The sequence below is a fragment of the Lissotriton vulgaris genome, chromosome 10, assembly GCF_964263255.1.
Source record: "Lissotriton vulgaris chromosome 10, aLisVul1.2, whole genome shotgun sequence".
Classification (NCBI taxonomy): domain Eukaryota; kingdom Metazoa; phylum Chordata; class Amphibia; order Caudata; family Salamandridae; genus Lissotriton; species Lissotriton vulgaris.
In genome coordinates, this window is record NC_141698.1 from 795888543 (window position 1) to 795899566 (window position 11024).

Sequence of the window (11024 nt, forward strand, 5' to 3'; positions counted from 1 at the left end):
CTTATCAGTTCACTGGCAAATGTTATGTCAGATTCCTTAGGTGTGATCTGTTTATAATGAAAAGCTATGTTTAATGTTAGTTTATTAATCAATTAAAACCATAAACAAAGTTACACAGTTTAACAAAACATAAAAAAAGATAAAAAGGGGATTTATCATACAACTAGTACAGCCACCCATCGTCGCACCTCATGCCGTTGCTTTGTTCAACTTTACTTCCTAGGAGTTTTAGCCGGGAAACCAAAATAGCTACGTTAGATAAAAATGGCAAGCTTTCCACACAGATAACTAAAAAGTCCCTTAAGTAAATCAATACATGTAATTAAGGTGCATATAAGATTAGGCGGTAGTGAGGCAAGTATGAATACAATGCCAGATGAACTATGAGACCCACTGTTAAGAAACAATTGTGCATTAATTCACATTATTAAAAATACAGAAAGAGATAAAATAGATAAAATAGTCATCTGAGCCTAACAGGATAGGGAGCTGTTGCTTTCAATCCCTAGCAACCCTTCCTTCACAGTTTCTGTGCATGATAAGTTAACATACATTTTTCAGAGTTATTATATTTTAGAATTACGTTCTGGGACCCCCTCCAGCTTACACATCACATATCCTATTAGCTGATCATTTTCTTAAAACAGATCATTAACTGAGTTAGTCTAATGTTCAGCATAGTGTTGTTTGAGTCCATGAACTCCATCAATGCATGCCTGCACGACCTAATTCCCTGTTCAAGGAACCCCTGCCTTAATAGAAATCTTCACTGAACCAACAGAGCAGGACAAACACAGACAATTAGATGTCATGAGCACTCATGTTTCGGTCTGTGCCCAAACTGCTGAATAACAAATAGTGTTTTAAGATCCAGGATTACATTTTCCTTGGTAATAAAACATGGGGTGTCCACATGTATATTTTTCTTGTTAATTGATAGCTTGTTAAAAAAGATAGCCCAGAGAAAGACTTCCAGTTTAAAAGACTTTGCATGTTAAAAAAGAAGCAAGCGTTTGATTTTAAACTGAGTACCAAAACGTGCTTGCATACTCCACGTGATAACCTGTTCAGAGACTTGTGTTCACATTTCACGTGTATTGAGGTTCTGCGATGGGTTTGTGAGTTTTCAGAAAACAGGATCAAACAAATTGACAGACAAGCCACACTAGCAACCAAACAGATGACGACCAACCGGTCAGGTTAATCTTAGACTACAACGAAATGAGTACTATAGTCAAAAGAAGTATGACCAAACACTGGGGCATCCTATTGGCGGACAAATCTTTGCGACACGCCATTACCACCAGACCACAGATAACTTACCGAAGAGGAAAAACTCTTAGAAACAGACTCTGCCCCACTGTGCCAAGAGGGACCAGCAACACTTCATGGTTAACTGAAAAATCAAAAGGCTTCTACAGATGCTGCAATTGCAGCATGTGTAGCAAAGCGAAACATGGTACCAAGTCCTTTAAAGGTTATTTGAAACAACAATTCACTATCAAAACCAGCATCAACTGCAACACCAGATACACAGTGTATGTCATTGAATGCACGTGTCACAGCATGTACATTGGAAGTTCCATTAGGCCCCTAAGAGAACGAATCAGAGAACATGCACGGGCAATTCTCCAACAAGACGCACGATACCCTATGGCTACTCACATGGCCACCTGTGCTTCACAAGGCACGACCAAGAATTTTTGCTTCTATGGCATAGACGTAACCAAAGTCAGTGTGAGAGGCGGTAACCGAGAACTGAGACTAAGACGCCAAGAAGCCATTTGGATAATGCGTCTACATACAATCAAGCACGGCCAAAACATGGATGATGAGCTTCACTACTTCTTGGGCACATAGCCTATAGACTCGTGTACCTGGGATTTACAAGAACTATATGCTCCCAAAATATTCCCAATTGTAACTGTCACCAACACACTTTTTCAATCCAAAAAAAGGGCAGAATTTCTGTTTCCAATGCTGAATTTCTTTATTGACAGACACCCCACACAGACAATTCTGTATATTCTGTTTTCTGTGTTTAGAACTGTGGGCGGACATACTGCTAATCTGATGTGGGTTTTTCTGATTAATTTTTAATAAGTGTTAAAACAATCACTCATTTTCTCTCTATACCCTTCATCTCTCTTTTTTTCCTCTTCTGACTGCCCTCCATCCTTTCTGATACCTCCTCTGTCTCTACGTTACTCGTGTTTCCACTTACCCTCACAACTCTTCCAATATTATTCTTTCTTGAAAATCCCCCCTTTTTCTTTTCAACTGTACCCCACTTCCGTGACCTCTTGGTTTCTGTACCTCCCATCTCGGCTTATGCCGTTTTTTCCTTGCAGTCAGCATTCACACCACACGAGACTTAGTCCTTTTTCTACTCCTAGTTTTCCTTTAGACTCACAAACATTTTGCGGTCTAGTCTCTTCCCAATTCGGCCCCGTCACTTGCCCTCAAATAGCACGCACTTCCTGTGCGACCGGGTCTTCACCATACCCGGCGAGACCCGCCATCCACAAACACCCGGATCGCCTCGAACCCTAGGTAAGATTCTGTCAAACACAGCCCTGCCAGAAACTATCTAAGCAGAACCCGCTTAAGACGTTTTTATTACGTTAATAGGCCAATCACTTTATATTTTTTCTAAAAATAGTTTTTCTTCTTTTATCCCAAAGTTGTGAATACTACGACTTTTACTATTCGGCTTCATTTGCCGCAAGCATCATTCTCCATCGCTCTCCCATGAAAATCTTGATATACTCCCATTAAGACGCTCTCATTGCGTGAATACCCGATCAGGACCGGGTTGGAAGTATCACCGTTCCACCGGTGAGTGACTTCTTTCTTCCCCCGCCCAACCTCAGCAAACCTTGTTTTTTCCATAGAACACACCTTCGTCATTCTAAATAAATACCCTTATTTTCATTTCCCTTGCAGACCCCGCTCCTCATGACCTTTTAACAGGTACCCCCTCATATAATCCTTGCCGTCAAAAACGCCATCCTCTTCGTTTCTATTCGTAATCTGTGTATGTTTTTCTTTTCCTCCACACCTTTCTTCCATACTTGTGTACTTCTGCATCTTAACCTTTTGCCACTATCCAATGTGTATTCAAGCGTTCGTCAGATGGCTACCGGCTCACTAAAAATGCAATACTGGTGAAATGTGCAAATGAATTGTGCGACTGTATATTGACTTTTTACCCAAAATGTGATCATAATTCCAAATAAGAAATTCTGCACATACGGATTTGGGGTTTCCCCTCCTATTCTCTCATTGTTCTTGAATATATGTACTCGTGATCCACATTGAAAAAAAGACTAGCATTGTATACTAATTTATGTGTATTTAATATATTTTCTGAAAACAGTGTACACACTACCCTAGCTACATGCGAAATGTTACTTCATTCTCCAACTATTAATGGCTTTACAATCACGGTTTACTCTAGAGAGGAGCATGTATATACACTATAGATATTTTCTCTGTCCTTTAGCAGATACCGGTAGCCCCAGACTAACAGACAATAAGAACCACTCTGACCTAATTAGAATGTGTACATCTAAACCGATTCGTTTAGAGAAAACTGCATTACCTTTTGTCTCCCTCTGCAGATGGCTGTTATCCGGGCCGTACATAACTCTCTATTCATTTTCAATGAAGTTTCCTTCTCATTACATTTTTCGACCCTTAGTTATGCTCATCATGCAAACTGTTGTAATTTTTTATTTTTCTTATGACCATACCACTTGTCTTCACCTATCCTATTCTGGGACATTCACTTCTCTTCACACCGCACCTTCCTTTTTTAATTTCAGGTGTCACCACATGTCAATATAATGTATTTGGTCTTTATGAAAAATGACCACGTCCCAGCCAGGTCACTACTGCTATATTATTTATGTGCATACAAATGTTTTTTCCTCCCTCCAAAAACACAAGAATTTATGTACACATTGTATCACCGTTTTTTCTATATAAATAATAACAGCAAGCTTTCTCCCACTAAACCACTTAGGGATTTGGTCCGCTACATACACTCACAACATGTCACTTTTATGTACTTGTTTTTTTCACTTACCTCACACTTCGGTTCCTACGAACACACACTTCCCCTTTCTTTGACCACTGGCCTACTATCAGTATCTTTTCCTCCCTCTCTTTTTACCCCTGTTTATGTGTTCTGTCTTCATTTTACGTCAGTACTCACCCTCCTTTCTTTTGTCACCCCCAGCCCTGAAGAGTCACGGGTTAACTCCCTGCTTGACGAAACACGTGTCGGCTGTTTTCGTGTTCTCAATATATGCATTTCAATTAAAAAACGACACAAAAAGAACACATCCGTGTCACTCCATCCTTATCATTTGTTTGGTGATCATTCATATCACACTGATTTGTTGTGTGCATCGGTTTTTGCTTACACATTTCACGTGTAAACTGTGACCCGTGTTCACGTTTCATGTGTAAACTGTTAAGCACGTGAAAGCCCGGGCGTGAAGATCGATGCGGGTATTTAAACCGCTCGCATTGGAACGCACGCACTTGGTCTCATCGTCAACAGAGGCAGCACCAGCACATACCTGTTTCTCCTGATCGAGGCGGCAACCCAGGCATCCCGGAATCTCCCTCTTGGCCACATTTGGACAGCGGCCCTTTTACGCTTCCCTGCATATTCCGTTTGGCCGCATTAAAGTCTCCAACCTCAGGAATTCCTTCGCCCAGCGTATCTTCCTGTCCTAGTCCAAGCAGCTTCCCTTTCCGGTTTCCTCGACATCCGGTGACACTCCTGAATCGACCGGAACCCTGCAAGAGAAAAAACACGCACAGATAAGTGTAAAAAGAACACGCAGTATTTCAAGGCTTTGTTAGTGTTTGTTTAAGATTATACCAAGGATTTGAAAGAACGGATAAACGCATGATTGATTATTGAATCTTGGGACGTATATTTGATTACTGCATCTTGGAGAGGTAATCCGATAGAAGACAGTGGCTATTATAAAAGCTCGAATTCTACTGGAACTGGTTACAAATACTATAACGGGTGTTTTTCTGCAAAAGACTTTGAACTCTGTGCATTTTTCTCTGAAGACATTACTCTTTTATGATTTGCATATGTTATGAGGTAAACAAAAGAAAGTGTAGTATTCCTTTAGCAGTTTAGGAAGATTAGAAAGGTTGTTTACAGTTTATTATTTCTTGCAGAACTACAAGACGGATTCCAAAATAATTCAAGTATATGTACAACAAATACAAGAGAGCTAAATAGAGAGTCCTTGATTTAGGTACATTCAAGACAATGATATTAAGTAATGTGATTGATGTAATGTTTAGCTCTTGTGAAGGTGATTTGTTACTTACCTTAATATATGTCCATTCCTAGATCGAGTCACACCAATAGCAGAAGATAATTCCCCTCATACAATTTACAAGAAGCACCCACCTGCGACGCAAGAGATACGCAAGAGGTACCTATCGTTCAGAAGGACTCTCCTTCTCTCTCTTTTCTTCCCATTCCCCCTTTCCCTTCGGGGCTTCCTGGGTGGCAGAGTGTTTAATCCTTCTGACTCTTGGGGAGCTCTCGAGTGGATTGGGCTTCGGTCGTCGTCATCAAGAGCAAGGAGAACAGGTAAGCGTCTTCCTTGACAGAAGACCAAGCCTTTAACCGCTCTTTCTGGCAGCGATCAAACATGGAATTGTTTGGGGATGATTCACAGTTATCACAACTCACAGAAGTAATTAGAGGGTTACAAGAGGAAATGCAACACTTAAAGCGTGAAAATCGGGCACTTAAGGAAGAACTAGCTAAAAGTAGAGTAGGGTTTACACAATGGAGGGATCCAACGTTTCCAGACATGCACCCTGTTTTGGCTGCTCCTAAATTCATTCCTCAAACCCTTTCTTCAAGCGCACAACAATCTGAAGGTAACGGTTATTTCTCCTACTCCGGTTCCCCTAGCTAAACAAGAATGTTTCACTGGAGATAGTTCCCAATTTGCGGCCTTTATGAGTCAATGACAGCTCCACTTTCTTTGTAAACCTCCGGTCTTTAATTCTGATTCTGCTAAAACAGCATTTGTGATTTCATATTTAGGTGGAGTGGCAGCTAATTGGGCTATCCCACTTATTGATTGCAATGATCCTCTTTTACAAGACTTTGACACTTTTAAGAATACTATGACACGCTTGTTTGCTCGACATGTTTTTGTGCAGTCAAGCGATAATGAGCTCTTAAACCTTCGTCAAGGTACCAAAGCTTTTCTTATCTATATCACCACTTTCAACAGACTCCTTGCTGAAACGCGTTGGCCAGAAGAGAAACGCACTTCTTTATTTTACCGTGGTTTGAGGGATGACCTAAAAGATTCTCTAGCACATATCGTTGAGTTACCTGAGGATTATGCTGAGTTTGTGGATCTGGTTGTTAAGCTCATTCATAGATTAAGCAAAAGAAAAGGTGAAAGAACTAAGGTAGACTTTTGTCCTACAGTTGAAGGTACAAAGAAAAGAACCAAAGAATAATGAACCAGAACCGATGCAAATTGGAGGCCTTAGAGGTCTCTTATCTCTGGAAGAAAAGGACAGAAGACGTAAAGAGAAATTATGTCTTTATTGTGGTAAAGCCGGACATTTTGCCAAAGAATGCACAGCTAAACCACAAAATAAAAAAAATAATATCGCAGTTACTCAACCAGAACACCTAGAATCGGGAAACTAATCATCTCGGCGAAAGCTGAGGTCGTCTCTCCGAGAAAAAAGAATATTAAGATCTCAAAACGTATAAACAATATTACCAAAAGTACCCAAAGACACATGATGTTGTTAATGACTACTATTGTCACAGTTCAACAACAACATATTTTACCTATTCTTCTAGACTAAGGGGCAACTGGTAAGTTTTTCGACATCCAGTTAGCGCAAAGATTAGGGGTCTCCCAAATACCAAAATCTGAACCAAAGCCGGTTAGGGCCGTGGACGGCTCGCGTTATCCTCAGGTTTAATCTGATTGATTTCATACCACTCCTTTGACCATTGTGAGCGAAAACGGTCATACAGAACAAATTATGTTTGACTTAGTAGATACCCCGACTTTTGGAATAATTCTAGGAATTCCTTGGCTTGAAAAGCATAATCCGAGTACTGATTGGGTTCAAAGGAAAGTGAGGTTGGATTCAGCCTTCTGTCAGAATATTTGTTATCATGAAGCACAGGATCCTATATATCCCTTACATTGTGAAAGCACTGAAAACGACCTAGACATCTTACCTAGCGAATACGGAGACTTTGTGGACGTTTTTGATCCAGTTCAAGCTACTAAACTCCCACCCCGCAGAATATACGACTGTAGGATAGATTTAATACCTGGGGCTCCTCTACCCTGTAGTCATATATATGCCCTCACTGAACCCGAGACTCAATATCTGCGAAGCTATCTTGATGAACTCCTAGAAAAGGGGTTTATTCATCACTCCACTTCACCTGTGTCTTCGGCACTTTTCTTCGTAGCGAAGAAATCCAGAGACTTAAGGGCTTGCATAGATTATCGCACAATTAACAAGGCTACCATTAAGAACAGATACCCCCTTCCTTTGATCCCCGTTCTTTTAGATCAAGTGAAAGGTTCAACAATATACACCAAGTTGGATCTTAGGGGCGCGTATCCTTTGATACGCATTAAAGAGGTGGACGAATGGAAGACAGCCTTTCATACCAAATTTGGCTTATTTGAATATACAGTTATGCCTTTCAGGTTATGTAATGCCCCGGCGGAATTTCAGTATTTCATAAACAAAATTTTTCATGACCTTCTTGATGTCTGTGTAATAGTCTATATAGACAACATTGTGATCTTTTCTGACGACCTTGAAGAGCATGTGAGTCATCTTAGAACTATTTTGCAAGACTAAGAGACAATTCACTCCATGCCAAACCAGAGAAATGTTTTCCACGCCCATTCAGTGGAATTTTAGGTTATGTTCTTTCACCTACTGGTATCACAATGGATCCCAAAAAGGTTGAAGCCATCCTTAATTGGCCCATTCCCAATTCTGTAAAAGACATACTAAGGGTATTGGCATTTGCCAACTTTTACCAACACTTTATCGCCAACTTTTCTAGAAATGTTGCCCCAAATACTCAATTACTCAAAAAGGAACAGGTCTTCCATTGGACTGATGATGCTATGCAGCATTTCAGATTCTGAAAAAAGCCTTTACTACAACTCCGGTATTGACTCATTCTAACCCAGATCAATCATTCTTTGTAGAGGCTGATGCCTCTCAAACAGCGGTAGGGGGAGTCTTAATGCAAAATGATCCGAAAACCGGTCACCTCCATCCTTTGGATTTTATTCGCGAAAGCTTCTGCCAGCAGAACAAAATTGCACTATCGCAGAAAGAGAAATGTTGGCTAATAAAGATGCTTTTTTCAGAATGGAGATACCATTTATTAGGGGCAGAGCATACCATAATCATCTACTCCGATCATAAAAATGTACAGTTCTTCACCTCGGTTAAGGCATTAACACCTAGAATGAGGAGGTGGTCACATTTTTTTAGCGAATTCGATTTTCTCATCACTTATCGACCTGGTCAAAAACAAGTGTTTTCTGACATCTTATCTAGGTTAAACGAGAAAGAAGCCAAAAACTCTAACAACCAGGTTCAAACTGTTTTTCCACCTGAACGTATATTAGCAACAACTCACTTTTTTGACAAAGGTAAAAATAGAGTCTGTAAAGCTAAATCTGGATGATTGGAAACGGAGAAAGCATAATTCAGTACAGGATGGTTTTCTTTTTTACAAACAGAGACTATTCATCCCATTACAAGAACAAAGAGAACAAATCATTGAGTGGAATCACGATTCATGTTTAGCTGGACATCCAGGCTTCCACAAAGCCCTAGAGTTATGCGAAAGAAACTTCTGGTGGAACAGTATGAGAAGGGATATTCAAGATTACGTTAAAAAGTGTCCTGTTTGTGTTCGAAATAGATCTACGAACATAGTTCCGGCTGGGCTTTTACATCCATTACCCATCCCAAGAATTCCATGGCACAAAATGAGTGTAGATTTTATTACTGATCTCCCGATTTCTAATAATTACACCACAACTGTTGTATTTGTTGACTTACTATCAAAAATGAGTCATTTCATTCCCCTAAAAAAGATACCAACATCAAGTGAGTTTTGCGATATCTTTATCCAACAGATAGTTAGGTTACACGGCTTGCCCAGTAAAATTGTATGAGACAGAGGCTCTCAATTCATTTCTAAAGTTTGGAAAAAGGTTTGTGAACAATTAGAAATTGAAGTAGCCCTATCATCAGCTTTTCATCCGCAAACGGATGGGCAAACCGAAAAAGTAAACCAATACTTAGAACAAATCCTACGATGCTTTACTACGAGTCTAACCTCTCAATGGGATAAAGCCCTCCCTCTAGCTGAATTTTCCCATAATAACAGTCTTCATTCAGCTTTAGGGTGTTCTCCTTTTTATTTTTCTACTGGTTATCCCCACTGTATTCCAACACAAACACCAAGTGTCCAGACTCTGATACCATCAGTAACCGAAAAAATGAAAGAATTACAGCTAATTCAGGAGAAATCACGACATTGTCTAGCAAAAAATAAGATTCAAGTCAAATTGCAGGCTGATTCACATCGTTCTCCTGAACCTTCTTACCAGATAGGAGACCTGGTGTGGTTATCCACTCGCAACATTCGTTTAGGAGGTCCAAGGAAATTATAACCACAATACTTAGGTCTATTCAGTATTGAAAAAATAATAAATCCCGTAACCATGAAGCTAGCTCTTCCATCTGAGTATTCGATTCATCCAGTATTCCATGTTTCCTTATTGAAACCTCACTGCCCAGGCACTAGAAAGGACAATCCTCCTCCTCCAATCATCATTGACAATCATCTGGAATACGAGGTTAATCGAATATTTGATTCTAAAATGATTAATAAGAAACTGTTTTACCTCATAGATTGGATGGGATATGATATAACTGAACGTTCCTGGGAATGTAAATGCTCAGAGCTTGGTTAGACTGTTTTATACACTCAATCCCAGTAAATCAAGACCTGTGGGATGGCCTTTGCAAGGGAGAACTGTCATGAGCACTCATGTTTCTGTCTGTGCCCAAACTGCTGAATAACAAATAGTGTTTTAGGATCCAGGATTATATTTTCATTGGTAATAAAACATGGGGTGTCCACATGTATATTTTTCTTGTTAATAGATAGCTTGTTAAAAAGATAGCCCAGAGAAAGACTTCCAGTTTAAAAGACTTTGCATGTTGAAAAAGAAGCACACGTTTGATTTTAAACTGAGTACCAAAACTTGCTTGCATATTCCACGTGATAACCTGTTCAGAGACTCATGTTCACATTTCTCGTGTAAACTGTGACCTGTGTGCACGTTTCACGTGTAAACTGTTAAGAACGTGAAAGCCCGGGCCTGAAGATCGATGCGAGCCTCAGCAGGTATTTAAACCGCTCGCATCGGACCACACGCGCTTGGTCTCATCGTCAACAGAGGCAGGGCCAGCACATGCCTGTTTCTCCTGATCGAGGTGGCAACCTAGGCATCCCTGAATCTCCCGCTTGGCCGCTTTGGACAGCGGCCCTTCTACGCTTCCCTGCATATCCTGTTTGGCCGCATTGAAGTCTCCAACCTCAGGAATTCCTTCGCCCAGAATATCTTCCTGTCCTAGTCCAAGCAGCTTCCCTTTCCGGTTTCCTCGACATCCGGTGAGACTCCTGAATCGACCGGAACCCTGCAAGAGAAAAAACAAGCACAGATAAGTGTAAAAAGAACACACAATATTTCAAGGCTTGGTGATTGTTTGTTTAAGATTATACCAAGGATTTGAAAGAACAGATAAAGGCATGTTTAATTACTGAATCTTGGGACCCATATTTAATTACTGAATCTTGGAGAGGTAATCCAAGAGAAGGCAGTGACTATTACAAAAGCTCGAATTCCGATGGAACTAGTTACAAATACTGT